At 46.5% G+C, this 18,482-nt stretch overlaps 1 protein-coding gene and 1 pseudogene across 1 annotated transcript in view; one reads left to right on the top strand and one right to left on the bottom strand.

The window, feature by feature from the left end:
- LOC140430269 (uncharacterized) overlaps positions 1-18,482 on the top strand; it is a 144,547-nt gene that overhangs the window by 101,790 nt on the left and 24,275 nt on the right. The window lies entirely within an intron of this gene.
- Positions 1-18,482, bottom strand: part of LOC140384772 (major histocompatibility complex class I-related gene protein-like) — a 29,802-nt pseudogene that overhangs the window by 10,001 nt on the left and 1,319 nt on the right.

The raw sequence follows: 18,482 nt of genomic DNA, 5'->3' as shown, positions 1-18,482 counted from the left end.
TTTTGTCCTCTTCACTGTTATGTTGCGTCCCTGTAAGAGAAGGGTCCATCAGGCGGTGCAAATTTGGCTGACTGTGCCGTCCTTTAGTCTACCATCTTGTAGAAGTTGTGTTGGGGTGTGCTCAGTTAAAATGGTGATGGGGTTGAGTCCTGTTATGTAGGCGAAGTATTGAACTGCCCAAAAACTGCTGTGGACTCCATTCCCATGGTGCTTGCTTCTTTAGGAGTTCGGAGAGGGGTGCTGCCTTTGTAGCAAAACCGTCGATGTGATTCCTACAGTAGCCAACCAGTCCTAGAAATGACCGGAGGGCTGTGACATTATGGGGCAGGGGTAATTTGATAATGGAGACGGTGCGTTTCTGCTCGATCTCGCGTTTGCCATGGGTGATGACTGTTCCTAAATAAATTACTTTTTCTTGTAGAATTTGGGCCTTTTTGGGGTTCACTTTACATCAAATTTGTTGAAGGAGTCCAAATAGTTTAGCGAGAAGCGAAATGTGCTCTCCCTTTGTGTCTGTCTGCAGTAGCAAGTCGTCTACATACTGGACAAGGCAATCCGGTCGGGAAAATGTGGCTAAACCATTCGCCAGCTGTCGGTGGAAAATGGAGGGGGAGTTGTGGAAGGCACATCCACGTGTATTGCTGTCCCTGGAAGGTGAAAGCAAATTTATATTGGCACGCTTTATCCAATGGAATGGACCAAAAGCCATTGCTAATATCCAAAACCAAATTTAAAAAAAATTTAGCATTGTCTCGGGACTCGTGGCTATGGCGGGGGCTGTTACTGGGGTTACTTTGTTTAGTTCCCGGTAATCGATGGTCAGTCGCCATGATCCATCGGGTTTCCTGACGGGCCAAATTGGGGCGTTGCTCGTTGAGGCTACTGAACGGAGTACGCCTTGGTCAAGCAGACTCTGGATAACTTTTGAGATTTCTCCCTCTGCTTCTTCGGGAAAGCCGTACTGCTTTTGGGGTTTGGGGTCGGAACCTGTAATGTTTGTTAAGCCAGCAATCTTGCCACAGTCGTGCTTGTGCTGGGCAAAAGCTGCTTTGTGTCGCTGCAAAACGTCTCTAACCTCTCTGCCCTGACTAATGGATCGAGATTCGAACCAGATGTCTCCTACTGCGCTAATTCTGTTTCGTAGTCTCGAACTGTGAGCGTGGCGGGGGGTCGTGCTGCCTTTGCCATTCTCCACACACATTTGTTTGCAGGGTCGAACGATAGATTGTGGGAGCTCATAAAATCTAACCTAAAATGTGTTCGGCTGTCTGGGGTAGATCGACTAGAACTAAGGGGTGTTTAGTTTTAATGTTCCCTATCTGAATCATGACAGGGGCTGTGATGTATCCCTGCTGCAAGTGCCCTGTAAAACCGCTGAGAGTAATAGTTTCTGTGGTGGGCCATGTGTCTCTTTGAAACATTGTGGAGGTGTTGAGCGTGGTGCGGGATCCTCCTGGGTCCCAAAGAAATTCTATGGGGTGTCCCCGGACTGTGCCTGCCACTACCGGTCTTCCGGAATTGTCCCAAAAGGTGTGGCAGACCCAAGTTGGGGAGTCTGAACACCGTCAATCTGTGCCGTTCATATCTACGTTCTGCGAACGGGCGCTAACACTATGAATTAGCTTGGCCCTATTCTTATTCAGGGTGCCTGCCTGCTGGTTGCGCTGCTGCTTCTGGGGCGCATTGCACTCTTGTGCGTAGTGTCCTAATTGTCCGGATTGTAACATTCTTGGGATTTCGGCTGCTGTGGGCTGTTTCTTCTTCCATTTACCCATGCAGGGTTCTGGTGTGTCCTAACTGGATGCATGTTAGCATCTGCCTGCTCTTCCTCTGCTTTACCGTAGGCTGATTTTCCCTGAATGGACTGTTTCCAAGCTCGGGACAATCTCTTTAGTACCCATTTCTCATTGTGGGCCTCGTCTGAGGGGTCGTAATTTGCGCAAGCTCTCTGTCCTGCTTCTGTCGCGTGAGAGACTAGGATTCAAGTCTATTTGCCCATATTGTCTGTGGTCAAATGGGCACGGGCTAACTCTCCAAATACCACTGTGAAATGAATCCACAAGCGTCCAGCAAAGGTAGGTGTGTCCGTTTGACATCAGCCATCTCCTTGTCCTTTGCCGCTAACTGCTCTCTCAGTTCCTTGTTTGCTTTCTCGTACTCACTCACATCTCCCTCACTATTCTTATCTCTCTTGTCAATCTCTCTGCGGAGCGTCCTCATGACCTCCTCTGTGCCTCGCAATTGTGCCAAGCAGGACATGATTGCCATCGGCTTACGCGCTTTCCCTAAGCTCTTCTTATGGATCTCTGTCAGGTTCTCCCACCAAGTATGCCCTATACTTCCGGGACCTGTTTCATCGTTCGCACAAAATTCACTCCAAAGGAGCCATCCTTTCCCTTACGGACACTGTCCTACTCTACTGGTCGCTGCGACCTCGAATTCCTGGGGGTTCATAAGGCGTTCCATTTCCTTCATTGCATTTTCTATCGCCATCTCTGGGATTTCCACCGAATTTGGAACAGGGGGGAATAAAGTGGTGATGTAAACACGGGTACGGCTTACGCTATTTTCCGGCCTACAAAACTCCCAACAGTTTTACGCAACAAAGTCTCTCAGGTTTACCTTATATCCCTGTTAGTACGCATGCAAATAACACACTTCCGAATCTTGGAGGTTTGATCAGTATTGGTCTTATGCTTGTGGTTTTTCTTTTTCCAATTAGACTTCTAATTCAAAGGTTGTGGGTTCGAATCCCACTAGAGTCGCCAGTAATGTTGCTTTCTTTTGGTGGCTATAAATATGGCGATTTATAAGGTCGCCTCTCTTAATCTTAATTATGAATATGCTTTCAGAGTCGCCAGGTATCCCTTGATACCGCCACAAGGTTCAACCGAATACCGATCAAAGAACTAATACACCAGTTAGTTAGTTCAAAGTCAATGCTACTTTATTTACACACCGTATGATTTACTCATGCACAATAACACTACAGGCTAAACTATGTCTACCACTAACACCTATACTTAACTTCGGGTGCCCACTTAGGTCAGAGGAACAATGGCCGTTGTTCGGATCTGAGGCTTTTGGGTTCGAAGAGGTAGCAGGAGTACAGCTAAGGTCGTCCGTCTGGTAGCGAGCGTTGAACTTGAACTTACTTGCTTCTGGTGGTGCAGGTGGAAGGGTCTCTCCAGCTGAGAGCCGAATCCAGGAGAGCAAATCTCTCATGGCGGTTCCTTTGGAGGGGCTTTGCGTGCTTTTAGGCGGGCCTTAAACTTGGTCTCAATTAATTTGGCAGCTTCTCGATGATTGTTATCGATCTTGACCAATAAAGGGGTGGGGTGCCCTGATGGCTGGGCGTGTCTTGGGTGGCCGTTGGCCTTGCTTTGCTCGTGTCTTTCTGGCGCCGGGATGCCTGTAACAGTATCAACTACCTGAGTGTTAGTCCTTTGTTCCTCGGAGATGGAACATCAATATGCTAATCGACCCAGAGTTTCGATTCCGTCTGGTAACTGCTTTCCAAATATACATTCAGACTGTGCCTGCTTGTTGTCTAGCATTGTCCACATTTCCCTACATTCTTTGTGAGCGTCCATTTTGTATTCTGGAAGTGGCCATCCCAGATTGCTACATCTGTAATCATTGTAGTTTTGAAGAGGAACATGTGTGTGGTGTGTGCGTTTCTTAGCCCCAGATTGTGCGCGTTCAACTTAAAAACAGTAGCAAGCTTTTGTGTAAATGGAGGTTAATTTATTCATGTCGTCGCCTCAAAAATCTAAACACTATGGGTGGGATTTTCCAGATGTAAACGCTGGCAGGAAATTCTGGTCCCACGCCGGCGCACGGGTTTCTGGTGACGAGGGGTACGGTCAACGGGAAACCCTGTTTACAACAACGAGATCGGTAGATCTTTCTTGCCGGCCGCCTTCCCCGGAAACATGTGCCAGGGTGGTCGGTAGATCCCGCGCAACAGGCACGTTCTACCGCTGCATTGTCCGGCTTCCCTTGCAGGACCGACGTCAGAATCAGAATCACGCCCAAAAGGGCATGACAAAACTGCGTAAGTAGAGTTTATATCTACTTTGGCGAACTGACCTCCCAGGATCTGCCAGACTCCCCAGTGACTTCCGCACCCCATCAACTGCACCCTCTGCTCCCCCTCTGACAGCTCCCTCTGTGCCCCACCGACGGCACCCTCCATGCCCCCCCCCCCCCCCCCCCCTTCGTCCTCCGACTGCATCCCTGTACTCTTACGATCTCCCGGATTATTGAAAAGTTCTGAATTACAGCAAGCATCTCTTACTTGTTCACCATGGTGACGGGGGGTATATGTCAGTTAACTAAATGTATATGCCGCCAGGTTTATCATTTGGAATAAGGACAGAAGCGTATTTTATTTATTGCAGCCGTTGTCTCAAGAATTTGAACTGAAACGTAGAGAGACAGGCATCAGAATGCTGAGATCTGAAGAGAAAAATTAAGTTTTTTCTGTTAGCTATCAGACAGCATGCAAAGGACAGAATGTTTATTGGTCGAAAAGCAGGAACTCGCAGCAGTTTTATCACACAGGAAAATTCACTGTGTTCAGGCAGATAGAGAGTGCTTTATATATTATTTCTGATGTCCGAATAAAGCACGTAGTCTTCCAGTTGAAATAAATGCTTTATTGAGTAAGTTTGTTCTCTCTCCAGAGCTTATACTAGATGTTACATGTGAGATGTCCATCTGTGTCCTGCTCACAAGCTGCTGTTCCTGTGAAGAAGTCTGCTCCTGGCTTTCGACTGTCTATTTTATACATCTCTAGTGCTCACTTAGTTTAGTGTATTTACATTAACCTCTTGTGTATATATAGTGATGCAGATCAGTACATCCCCCCTTTTTTCTATTTACATTTTTTCTGTATTTTGTTAAAGAAAATTGTACAAAGCAGGTAGATAAATGATGATATGTACAAGTTGTGATGATATTGATGATTATACAAAGCCAATCAATATTTATGAGTCCAAACTTTATGAACTTATTCGGTTGAGTTTCTTTCTTCTTCTGTTGACGTGGTGATGTTGATATTGTAATTTATTTGTGAATGTCGTCAGTGTTCTTGTGTTTAAGTAACCAACAAGTCATCCTGAGGTGTTCGAATGGTCGAATCACTTTTGTTGTCTGACCATGACTTTTTCCTGTGCTTGCGGTTTGATTCTGTGTGGCATCTGCCTTGAAAACTGGTTTGCTTGTTTGTTGTGGGGCAGATATGAATTTGTGAGATTCGTTGTCATGCCATGTTATGTTTGTACTCATGCCATTGTTTCGGACTGTGCTGTTGATGTGCAGAGTTGTACCATTTTGTACAGGTAATTGTTTGTTTCATTGCTGTTGTTTTTGTTGTTTCTGTTATTTCTGTCTCTAGTTTCCGTTGTTTTTGTCGTGCTTGTTGTTTGTTTTTGTTCTTGTTGTTTTTGTCGTGCTTGTTGTTTCTGTTGTTGTCTTTGTTATGTTTTTGTTATCTTTGTTGTGCTTCTTGTTGTTCTTGTGGTTTTTGTTGCTATTCTTGTTGCGCTCAATGACTGTTCCATGTGGACTATTTTGAGTCATTCTCAAAGTTATTGGTATCAGTGTCCTTTGTGGTATCTGATGTTTCATTGAGCGTTTTGACTTGAGGATTATGAGAATGATCTGATGTTGCATTGATCCTGGTGACATCAGTCATTTGTGGTTGATGTGATTCCCCTTTGATTCCTTGGTGCTCCTCATCTGGAGTCATTTGTGGTTGATTTGCTTCATGTGCAGAGTTGTACCATGGAGACCTTGTTAGACCTTGGAGACATCGGGCATGCGTCGGTCAGAGCTGGTCTCCACAAATAGGGACCAGATGCAATGACACTCGTGGGGATTTCCAGGGGATAGAAGGCCCCCACGTTCTTGCCCTGTGAGCAGGGTGCCAGGCTGGCACTGCCAAGGTGCCTAGGTGCCACTGCCAGGCTGGCACTGCCAAAGTGCAAAGCTAGCATTATTTGTGTGATGGGGATTGGGCTTGGAGATGCCTGGTGCGCTGGGGGGGGGGGGGGGAGGGTGGCTAGTGGCTGTGAGGGCCCCCTTCCCCCTTATATGTGAGTTGGGGGCCGTGTAAAGGGGGGGGGTGTTGGTGGAAAAAAAATAAAAAGCAGAAGAGATTTACCAGGATGTTGCCTGGTATGGAGGGCATTGGCTATGAGCAGAGGTTGAATAAACTTTGTTTGTTCTCACTGGAACGAAGGAGGTTGAGCGGCGACCTGATTGAGGTTTACAAAATTATGAGGGGCATAGTCAGAGTGGATAGTCAAAGACTTTTTCCCAGGGTAGAGGGGTCAATTACTAGGGGCATAGGTTTAAGATGCCGAGGGGCAAGGTTTAGAGGAGATGTACGAGGCAAGTTTATTTACACAGAGGGTAGCAAGTGCCTGGAACTCGCTGCCTGAGGAGGTGGTGGAAGCAGGGACGATAGTGACATTTAAGGGGTATCTTGACAAATGCCTGAACAGGATGGGAATAGAGGGATATGGACCCTGGACGTGTAGAAGCTTTTTAGACGGGCAGCATGGTCGGCGCAGGCTTGGAGAGCCGAAGGGCCTGTTCCTGTGCTGTACTTTTCTTTGTTCTTTTTTGTTCTTTGTTCAGCGTTGATCTCTTGATGCTCCTCTTCTGGAGTCATTTCAAGTTGATTTGCTTTATCGTTGGTCTCTTGGTGCTCCTCTTCTGGAGTCAATGTCGTCAAGATTTCAGTTTCTTGTGGGTTGCCAAGAGTGGATGAGATTTTAATTGATGCGGTCGCACTTAAGAGTAATTTTACTTTGATTGTTGAGTGCTTCTGTGCAGATGAGCTGAGATCTGTCAGTCTCACTGTGATCTTGCACATTGTGTATGCTGATTGTGATCACTGTGTCACTGTTCGTGCATACAGTGGTTGGACATTCATCGTCTTGTTATTCAAATGAGCTGGGTAGACTTTCATAGTCTTTTCTTTTTGTTCACATGAGCTGGGTGGACTTTCATAGTCTGCTTTTGGTTGCTCAAGTAAGGTGGATAGACCTTCATAGTCTTCTTCATGCAAGGTCAATGCTCTGGAGTCTTTAATTGCTTCCACCAGCTCTCTGTGGAGGCATGCGTCGCTCTCTGTGGAGTCTTTCATTGCTCTGTATGGAGTCGTGCAGTTTTCTCTCTGTGGAGTCGATCTATGCTCTCTCAACGGAGTCGATCAGTACTCTCTGTGTGGGATCGTTTTCTTCTTGGGTATTTGACAGGTTGCTATCACCCAATGTATTGACGATCTGCCGTTGCATCATGGTATTGGATTCATCTACCATGAGTAGAGTCGTGTTGAGCTTTTCAACCGTGTCGCTGATGCTTTTATGATCATATCCGAACAACTCAGCCACGTCTGAGTAGTATTCTTTGATACGCAAATCATCTTCTGTTGTTTCGGATTTGTTATTGAGCGTTTCACTTTGAATTAACATGTCACCTTAGAGGTCCAGGCAACGATGTTCCTTCTGAGGTTGAATTTTTGGATTTTGTGCCTTTAAGAGTCTTGTTTGTGATTTTCAGACATTTTCCCTTTAAGTGGGTGTGGTCTGAGTCTTCTGATGTCATGAAGCTCGTGACGTCATGCGTAGCAATCGATTGCGCATACACAAATCAATTTAACTTTACTGTGCGCTTTTTCTTCAACTGCGGCTTGCGCATGTGCAGAACGAACTGCATCCAAAAATGTCTTTCTTCAATTGCGCATGCGCCACTTGCACATGCGCAGAACGGTCTTCACATAAAACGGCTATTTTCAACTGCATATGCGCAGCTGCGGTTTCCTGCGCATGTGCAGAACCAGAATTGCGTCTTTTGTTCCCTGGGCAGTTTTAAAATGTGCTCAGACACCATTTTAACTTCTTTAGACCCGTGGGGAAGAATGTTTTTGGCATTCTTTCTTGGTAAAAACTTAATGTTATTTTTTTTCTTGTGATCTGCACTTATCAATCGCGATTTCCAGCGTTAAACCTTTCTGTTCTGATAATGATTGTTTGAATTTCGCATCACTCATTCCCTGTGCAATTTGTTCTCCGCGCATTGAATGTCGTAAAGCAGTATTGTTACTGGTGTTACATAAGAACATAACATAAGAACATAACATACCGAGGTACAGTGAAAAGTATTTTTCTGTTGAGCTGCTCGCAGAAAAATACTTTTCACTGTACCTCGGTACACGTGACAATAAACAAATCCAATCCAATCCAATCCAATAAGAACATAAGAACTAGAAGCAGGATTAGGCCATCTGGCCCTTGAGCCTGCTCCACCATTCAATGAGATCATCGCTGATCTTTTGTGGACTCAGCTCCACTTTCCGGCCCGAACACCATAACCCTTAATCCCTTTATTCAGCAAGAAACTATCTATCTTTATCTTAAACACATTTAATGAAGGAGCCTCTACTGCTTCACTGGGCAAGGAATTCCATAGATTCACAACCCTTTGGGTGAAGAAGTTCCTCCTAAACTCAGTCCTAAATCTACTTCCCCTTATTTTGAGGTTATGCCCCCTAGTTCTGCTTTCACCTGCCATTGGAAACAACCTGCCCACATCTATCCTATCTATTTGCTTCATAATTTTATATGTTTCTATAAGATCACCCCTGATCCTTCTAAATTCCAATGAGTACAGTCCCAGTCTACTCAACCTCTCCTCGTAATCCAACCCCTTCAGCTCTGGGATTAACCTAGTGAATCTCCTCTGCACACCCTCCAGTGCCAGTACATCCTTTCTCAAGTAAGGAGACCAAAACTGAACACAATATTCCAGGTGTGGCCTCACTAACACCTTACACAATTGCAGCATAACCTCCCTAGTCTTAAACTCCATCCCTCTAGCAATGAAGGACAAAATCCCATTTGCCTTCTTAATCACCTGTTGCACCTGTAAACCAACTTTTTGTGACTCATGCACTAGCACACCCAGGTCTCTCTGCACAGCAGCATGTTTTAATATTTTATCATTTAAATAATAATCCCTTTTGCTGTTATTCCTACCAAAATGGATAACCTCACATTTGTCAACATTGTATTCCATCTGCCAGACCCTAGCCCATTCACTTAGCCTATCCAAATCCTTCAGCAGACTTCCAGTATCCTCTGCACTTTTTGCTTTACCACTTTTCTTAGTGTCGTCTGCAAACTTGGACACATTGCCCTTGGTCTCCAACTCCAAATCATCTATGTAAATTGTGAACAGTTGTGGGCCCAATACTGATCCCTGAGGGACACCACTAGCTACTGATTGCCAACCAGAGAAACACCCATTAATCCCCACTCTTTGCATTCTATTAATTAACCAATCCTCTATCCATGCTACTACTTTCCCCTTAATGCCATGCATCTTTATCTTATGCAGCAACGTTTTGTGTGGCACCTTGTCAAAGGCTTTCTGGAAATCCAGATATACCACATCCATTGGCTCCCCGTTATCTACCGCACTGGTAATGTCCTCAAAAAATTCCACTAAATTAGTTAGGCACGACCTGCCTTTATGAACCCATGCTGCATCTGCCCAATGGGATAATTTCCATCCAGATGCCTCGCTATTTCTTCCTTGATGATAGATTCCAGCATCTTCCCTACTACCAAAGTTAAGCTCACTGGGCCTATAATTACCCACTTTCTGCCTACCTCCTTTTTTAAACAGTGGTGTCACGTTTGCTAATTTCCAATCCGCCGGGACCACCCCAGAGTCTAGTGAATTTTGGTAAATTATCACTAGTGCATTTGCAATTTTTCCTAGCCATCTCTTTTAGCACTCTGGGATGCAGTGATCTTTAAATTTTCGACTATTACTTCTAATTTGAACTTGTCTTCACCTTCTAATTGATTAAAGCAATTATAGATTTCTCCAGCTTCATGTCCTGCTGTTGCGAGTAGTCAGAGGCTGTGCTCAAATCATTTGTTGCGATAAATATTGGAACATCTGGCCAAACATTTTCCAGTTATAACTTAAATTATCGGTTGTTTCCAGCTGCCATGGAGCTCCAACGAGTTCCATCGAATCAGTTAGTCGTCGCGGATCCATATGCTGCGAAGTCTTCCACAGTCGAATATCCGGTTTGAAATTTCTCTTTTCGATCTTTCTTTCTGAATCTTATATAATCTGTCTAGTAAGCGTTCTGAAGCCACGCCTGGTACCATATATTATTTCTTATGTCCGAATAAAGCACTTCCAGTTGAACTAAATGCTGTATTGAGTAAGTCGGGTATTTTTACAGAGCTTATACTAGATGTTACATGTGAGATGTCTGTCTGTGTCCTGCTCACTAGCTGCCTTCCTGTGATGAGTCTGCTCCTGGCTTTCGACTGTCTATTTTATACATCTCTAGTGCTCCCTCTAGGGGTTATTTAGTTGTAGTGTATTTACATTAGCCTCTTGTGTATATACAGTGATGCAGATCACTACACTTTACTGACGAAAAGTACCTTCAAAGTCATGGAACATTATGACTCGTTGAAACAGGGAGACGTGAAGCCATTTGAAGCTTTAGTGACTAGCCTGTTTCCGACAAACACTGTAATTCTTTACTGTCAGGCGGTACGGTAGTACAGTGGTTAGCTCTGTTGCTTCACAACGCCAGGGTTCCAAGTTTGTATTCCCACCTTGGGTCACTGTCTGTGCGGAGTCTGCACGTTCTCCCCGTGTCTGCATGGATTTCCTCCGTGTGTCCCGGTTTCTTCCCACAAGTCCTGAAAGACGTGTTTGTTAGGTGAATTGGACATTCTGAAATCTCCCTCTGTGTACCCGAACATGCACCGGATTGTGGCAATTAGGGTTTTTTAACAGTAACTGCATTGCATTGTTAATGTAAGCCTACATGTGACAATAAAGATTATAAAATTATAATTCTGTGGAGAGCATGCTGTAATGAATATTTATGTAAGTTTTCTTGGTGTAATTGATTGTGTCAAGACATTAATAGACATTAATAAGGGTTCTCTTTTCTGTAGTTCAGAATATAAGTTGCTACTAAGTTATATTTAGTCTGTTGAATTGAGTTTTTTAAAACATGAACAAAATTTGAAGGGCGGGATTCTCCGCTTGCTGACGGCGAAATGCAATTGGCGCGGAGAGTAGCTTCCGACGCCAAAATCGAGCTAGGTGCCGGTTTGCTGCCAAATGGGGATGCTCCGTCACCCCGAACATGGCTTAAATGTGTTGCTCGCTGCACAGGATTGAAGTCCAGTAGGCATATCATTAGCGGGCCTGACACCCTGGGCGGGATTCTCCCAACGGGTGTCTTAAGTGCCGACGCCGGAGAAAAAAACGGAGTGTTTTACTCTGGCGTCGCCGCCCGTTCCCAGACACTTATTCTCCCCCTCCTTGGGCTAGCATGGGCATTGCGCGATTTACAGGGGGCGCGGCGTCAGAGACCTGGCGCCGCGTAAAAAATGCGGCGCATTTGGTCCCGCGCATGTGCAGTTGGGCTGGCGCCAACTAGCGCATGCGCGGTGGCCGTCCTCCCAGGCCGCCCCGCAAAAGCATGGCCGCCCGCCGATCGGTTGGCGTACCAGGCCACTTCGGAGGCCCCCCCCCCCCAGGATGAGTACCTGCCAGCAGCGACCAGGTGTGGACGGACCAGGCCGCTTACCGCGCTGCCGCTCGGCCATCCGAGCTGTAGAATCGCTGCCGTTTGCGGCGATTCTCCGAGTGGCCCGGCGTGATTCGCGTGGCGCTGGTTTCAGGGAGGTGGGAGAATCACGTGCGGGGGTCGGGGCAGCGTGGCGTGATTCGCGCGGCGCCCCGGCGATTCTCCCACCCGGCGGCGGGGGGGGGGGGAGAATACCGCCCACTATTCTCCAGAGCCTTCGAGATTCACCACATCCGATGGGCCCGAGTTCCCGATGGCATGGTTCACTAGTGGTCTCAAAAATCATGAACCTGGCGCCGTGGCTGCTGAGCGAGAGCGAGAAGAGGTAGGAGATGGAGTGGAGTGATTGCGGGCTGCAGGCCTGGACACGAGCCGTGCTTGGCTGGGGTGGGAGCCCTTTGCCAGGGCCGGTGGAGGGAAGGGGGGTAAAGACCGAGCATCCAGTGTGCCCCTCCACAGGACTGGGGCAGTGCCTAGGCACCGACCAACATTACGGAGGCCATCTTCTTGCGCACCCACTGCCCACCCACCTCGGCCCCTGGTTCTGTAGTGACACCGGCCGTATGGGTGCGCCTACCCTCACACCGCATTCCCCGCCACAGTGCGTATCGTGTGTATCGGCACCGCCTGTCATTCAAGGACCTGCCAGACTGGGAATGCCGTCGGAGACTCCGGCTGAGCAGAGAGACAGTGCAACACCATCTGCCAGATGATGGCACACCTGCACCGTGGAGGTATAGGGTGACGGTCTTCCTGAACGTCTACGCGACGGGGTGCTTCCAGTTGCCGAATGGGGACCTGTCCGAGATCTCCCAGACCTCGCGGCCATTACGGAGGCACCATTACGGAGGGCCTAAATGCCTAGGGGGAGCAATAAATCCATTGCATATGGACCGAGTCCATCAGATGCCCAAGCAGCGGGGTTTGAATGCATTGCCGGGATGCCCCGGGGCAATAGACCAGATGCATGTTGCCCTACGGGCACTTGCGGTTAACAGACCCGCTCTACACTAACCGAAAGGGGCTCCACTCAATGAATATCCAGCTGGTTTGTGACCATCAGCTGTGCATTGTGCACCTCTGCGCCCAATATCTGGGCAGTGTGCACGACTCCTTCATCCTGACACACTCGGCGGTCCCTGACATGTTCGAGGGACAAGCTGCCCCGGCTGAGGGCTGCTCAGATCTCACACAGTGCCTGCACTAGTCCCCCCCCCCCCCCCCCCCCCCCCCCCCCCCCCAACCCCCGGCCAGCCTGACCAGTCACCCCCACACCATCAAACAGTGCACTGAGGCAGGTTTTAACGGTGTTAACAGGTGTTATTGTGCGGAAATATATACAGTCTGTACCCTAGCCCCTCTAACTAAACTGTGCCCTGCACCAGGCGGTTGCCCAGACGGAACAGCAGGAGTGAAGGCAGTCTGCTGTGACTCCTGCCCTGTGACAAGAGTCCCCGTTGGCGCTCGTCTTCTGGGGCACCCGGCCTGGATGGGCACGGCCACTGCTCGGATGTCCCGAGTTGTGTGGTGCACGCCCCTGTTCTGCCTGCGCTGCCCACCAGATGCACATGGACAGGGAGGGGGGGTGCGGTCCGAGTTATTGCGGTGTTCCGGCACGTCCCCTGCGGGAGTCACAGGCACGGGCCCCATCACTTCCTCTTCCATTGGGGTGCCCGATGGGCCCCCGGGCTACTCCATTGGACAGGGATGCAAGCTCCCCTGAGGCCCCCCAGCATTTGCCGCTGCCAGTCCTGGAGGCCTGCTTTGGTCTCGATCAGGGTCTGCACGCTCATGGCCATGCAGCACAGGGAGTGGAACATCTCCATCTGGAAATGCACCACATCATGCTGCGACTGTGCCACAGCAGCCAGTGACTGGTCCACCTCCCTCTGGGACTGGACCACCCCGCCTAGTGTCTGCGCAATGGCGAACAGTGCCTGGGCATGCCACCGACGTTCCCAGCCCTGGCCTTCTGTGACTGGGCCACGCTGAGGAGCGTCGCTGCAATGTCCAGGTGGCTCTGGACATGGCTGCCTGCACAGAACGGCCCAGGCCTTGGACACACTGATCCATAGCCGAAACCATCGCCCCCAGTTCCTCACCGCAGCCGCACCCCTTGGGTGGCAGACATGACCTGCGCGATGGACCCTCCACCAGTGCCTGCAGGTGCTGGATGCCCGCCGTCATCCCCTCTTGTGGTCCCTGGGTCTCTGATTGCATCTGCACTGTGGCTAGGACTGGATGTTCCAGAAGCCCGGGACGCGTCTGTACAGCAGCTGGTCCTGGGCTCTGACTGCCCTCCGATCATCCTGCCCCTCGACTGCTCCTACCTCCACCGACTACAGGATGCTATGTAGTGGTGCACACCAGATAGTGTCCCTGGAGCCTCTTCAATAATGTGCCCAACCAAAGTGATAGTCTCTGGGATACATTTGTATTAATGTTTTTTTTTGGATTTCTCATAATTTATTCTTAAAAGTATCAATGTTCCCCATCATAGTGGTATTAGTTTTGTTCGGAGGACTTTACAGAGGACAGGAAGCAAAAAATATGTATAGTTTATTGTAGAAATTGGAGTTTAAAATTTTTTAACGTTTTAAAAATTGGGGAAACAGTTTCTGGTTTTAAAAACACAAACAAAACATCTCACGCTTTCACAGTATCTCTGTGAAATAGGCTCCTGATCCCCACAAGCAGCTCATTCCTCTTGATCTCAGCCTATGGTTTTAGCTCTTCCTACTTCCCCCATGCCAGCGTTAGTCCCTGGGACTGGCCAGGCAGCAGATGCCCTTATTCCGCATGCCCACCCAACCTCATAGTGAAAGCAATGGGCGGCATTCGCCTAAATAATGGCAGTCATTTCGGGCAGGAAAACGGTGTGAATTTGAAGGAATCCTTAATTTATGGGAATCTTAACCTGTCGAACTACGCCAAGTTTGGGGGAAGCTTAGTTGATGAATCAGTCCTGGCGCAATACGACAAGTTAAGATTCCCATAAATTAAAGATTCCTTCAAATTGGCGAGCCAGCCAGGAGTCGAACCTAGAATCTTCTGATTACAAGCCATTTAGAATTGGCGTAGTCAGCAGGATCTGATTCATCAACTAAGCTTCCCCCAAACTTGGCGTAGTTCGACAGGTTAAGATCCTATAAATTAAAGATTCCTTCATTTTGGCGAGTAGCAGAGATGATATAAATTCCTTCAACTATACACAGTCGAATAATACAAGGAATCGAACAACTTAACACAGTCTACAAATATTACAAATCTTACAACTTGTCGTATTGCGCCAGGACTTGATTCATCAACTAAGCTTCCCCCAAACTTGGCGTAGTTCGACAGGTTAAGATCCTATAAATTAAAGATTCCTTCATTTGGCGAGCCAGTAATTGATGAACTTGAGCTGAAATGCTATTATTGAAATATTACTGATCAATCAACTATTTTACTATTATTAACATATTGTATAATTTATTAATACCGAATCAGTAGGATCAAATTTGATTAATTTATTAATTATAATAATTATTTTGAAATGCCTGTTGTATTTTAAGTGTCAATTTTATTGTTTAAAACTGCAATGATTCTTTGCGCTTTTACCTATCTTATCGCATTAATGATGTATTTTAATCTTTCCTGATATATCTCAAATTTTCGATTTATCAAAGGGCCGACTGTAGAAGCCAGGTATTTCAAATACAACTAGTATAGGTAAAAGATAGCTGTTTTAGTACTCATTTTTAAAAGTGAGAATTTCAGCACACATAAATTCAGGACTTCAGTATGATACATGAAACAGCATAAAATTCCATTATAAGATTATAGCAGCACAGTTGCAAGACAATTTGATACTGCTTGTGCTAATTGTCAAGGCCAAGGACTGAGTTCCATGGCAACTAGGTGGCAAGAGTCCAATGCAGTTTGTAAGAGCATTGAATCATATATATATTCTCGATATGAAGTCTCAGTTGTTACATTAGCCAAGCCAGCTAAAAGATTAGCAAAATATCACATTCCATAACATGTAGACATGAAACAATTAAAAAGCTGATGTTGCACATTGAAGATGGACGGCTTGCCATCAAATCACATGTGTTTGAGTCTAACCCAAACCAATTAGGATTATATTGGGGTGTAATTAGACGACTTAAGACGGATATGAAAGTGTATAACTGAAAAGTTTCGGCCCGCCATTTTAGTGTATTGTCTTTGTGTATTGTCTTTGGGTGTGTGTTGAGGAGATGTCTTTGTGTTGTCTTTCTGTTAGTTTAGTCAGTTTTGTCCTTTATAGTCTCCATTTTAGAGATGTCTTTTGGGGGTTCTGTCAGTCTACCAGTCTGTGTCAGTGATGTTAGTCCACTTTTGAGTTTGAGATTAGCTCTCTCTCTCTCTCTTCATGTTTCATTGCCAGAGTTTGACCTTTTAAAGGTTACTTTCGAGCTGTCTGCCTAAGCAAAGAAAGATAATGTCTGTAATTCTCTGAAAGCTTCGAATTGTCTACGAATTGCCTCTTAAATGACTTTCAAATTGTAATCAAGCGACTACAATTAAAACAATTCCTTTTGCCTGTCGAACTACGCCAAATTTGGGGGAAGCTTAGTTGATGAATCAAGTCCTGGCGCAATACGACAAGTTGTAAGATTTGTAATATTTGTAGACTGTGTTAAGTTGTTCGATTCCTTGTATTATTCGACTGTGTATAGTTGAAGGAATTTATATCATCTCTGCTATTCGGTTATCAGTAGCACTTTGAGAATACTGGAACTCAGCAGAAATTTGCAGTATAAACTCCTCAGGTGCCAAAAAGAATTGTTTTATTTGTAGTCGCTTGATTACAATTTGAAAGTCATTTAAAAGGCACTTCGTAGACAATTCAAAGCTTTTAGAGAATTACAGACATTATCTTTCTTTGCTTAGGCAGACAGCTCGAAAGTAACTTTTAAAAGGTCAAAGTCTGGCAATGAAACATGAAGAGAGAGAGAAAGCTAATCTTCAGCTAAACTCAAACTCAAAGTCAAAAGTGGACTAACATCACTGACACAGACTGTTAGACTGACATAACCCCCAAAGACAATAACTAAAATGGAGGGGTGAAACTTTTCAGTTATACACTTTCATATCTGTCTTAAGTCGTCTAATTACACCCCAGTATAATCCTAATTGGTTTGGGTTAGACTCAAACACATGTGATTTGATGGCAAGCCATCCATCTTCAATGTGCAACATCAGCTTTTTAATTGTTTCATGTCTACATGTTATGGAATGTGATATTTTGCTAATCTTTTAGCTGGCTTGGCTAATGTAACAACTGAGACTTCATATCGAGAATATATATATGATTCAATGCTCTTACAAACTGCATTGGACTCTTGCCACCTAGTTGCCATGGAACTCAGTCCTTGGCCTTGACAATTAGCACAAGCAGTGTCAAATTGTCTTGCAACTGTGCTGCTATAATCTTATAATGGAATTTTATGCTGTTTCATGTATCATATTGAAGTCCTGAATTTATGTGTGCTGAAATTCTCATTTTTTAAAATGAGTACTAAAACAGCTATCTTTTACCTATACTAGTTGTATTTGAAATACCTGTCCTCTACAGAATTCCACCGGCTGTTCTGGTTCGATATTCCCATTGGAATTCACTCATCCTTAGTCAGTTCTTTGGAGCTTGGGGAGTTTCCTGCCAGGAAAGAAGTGTGCAGGATCTAAATATGCCAGCTAGGCCTGTTCCTCCGAGATGGGGGCGCAATTTCTAAAGGGCAGTTTGATCTCCAGACAAGCCTACAGACACCCCGTCTACAGCACTGGCAGAAATCCAGCCCTCCTCCACATCCCAAATGACTAACACCCTGATATGGAGTTGCCGAAGGCCCTACTCCCCATCTTAATAAATTTCCTCCCTCCCCCTCACTTCCCGCCCCCCCCTTTCAGTTTCCCCCCCCCCACCCTCAGTTTCCCCCCCCCACCCTCTCCCCCGCTTTCATGGCCATTTCCCCTCTCTGGCGCCACCCATTGGTGGTGCCAACACAGCAGTGGCACTGCCTCACTGAGCGCTCGGATGCTCCAATGGCCTCTGAGCCCCCAGCCTGATCATCACATCAGGTCTATGTTGATGGAGACCAGGAGTGATTTCCGCCGGCTTCATGCTGTGCTTTGGGGGGGGGGGGGGGGCGGGGGGGGAGCGGAGAATCCCGGGAACTGGGAGGCCCCGGGCGGAGAATCCCGAGAGCTGGGAGACTTGGGGAGGAGAAACAGGAATAAGTGTTTAAATTAGTTTAAATATACAAATCTGGTTCATGTCCAGCAAGGGTGTGAACCAAATTGCTTCCAGTGCCATAGGCCAGGAGCAAGGCGCTCCTTTTGGCACCCACCGAGAGCTCCATTTAGGGACTCCCAGTATTCTTTGGGAATAGCAGGAGTGGAGCTCGCAGGGAGCAATAGCTCCCAATGAATTAATCGGCAGTGAGCGAGATGGATTCGAAACCAGTGTGCTGCAAAAATGATTCAAAATTCAACAGCTCTTGAGTTTGGCATCTCCGATGTGGTGTCTGGGAAAGAGGCACAAAAGCAAAGTTTAGATTTTTGATGTTGGTCAGGCCCATGCACCTGGCCAACGGGTCTTGGAGCTGAAGACAAAGGTCCGGTGTGCGTGCCCAAAAAGTGAAAACTCAAAAAGGGCACGAAAACCCTGGGAGAAGCGATAGAGACAGAGACAGGTTTTTTTAAAAATCGGGGAGAGGGCAGGGAGAAATTAAAAACAACATTCCGAATAAGGGAAGAGGGCACAGAAAATGGGAGGAGTGCCTCTAAACTTTTTATATAGTATAAA

This window comes from Scyliorhinus torazame, chromosome 10 (genome assembly GCF_047496885.1).
Source record: "Scyliorhinus torazame isolate Kashiwa2021f chromosome 10, sScyTor2.1, whole genome shotgun sequence".
In the NCBI taxonomy this organism is placed as follows: Eukaryota; Metazoa; Chordata; class Chondrichthyes; order Carcharhiniformes; family Scyliorhinidae; genus Scyliorhinus; species Scyliorhinus torazame.
Note: the sequence above shows the minus strand (reverse complement) of the source record. Positions and strands in the feature narration are given on the sequence as shown.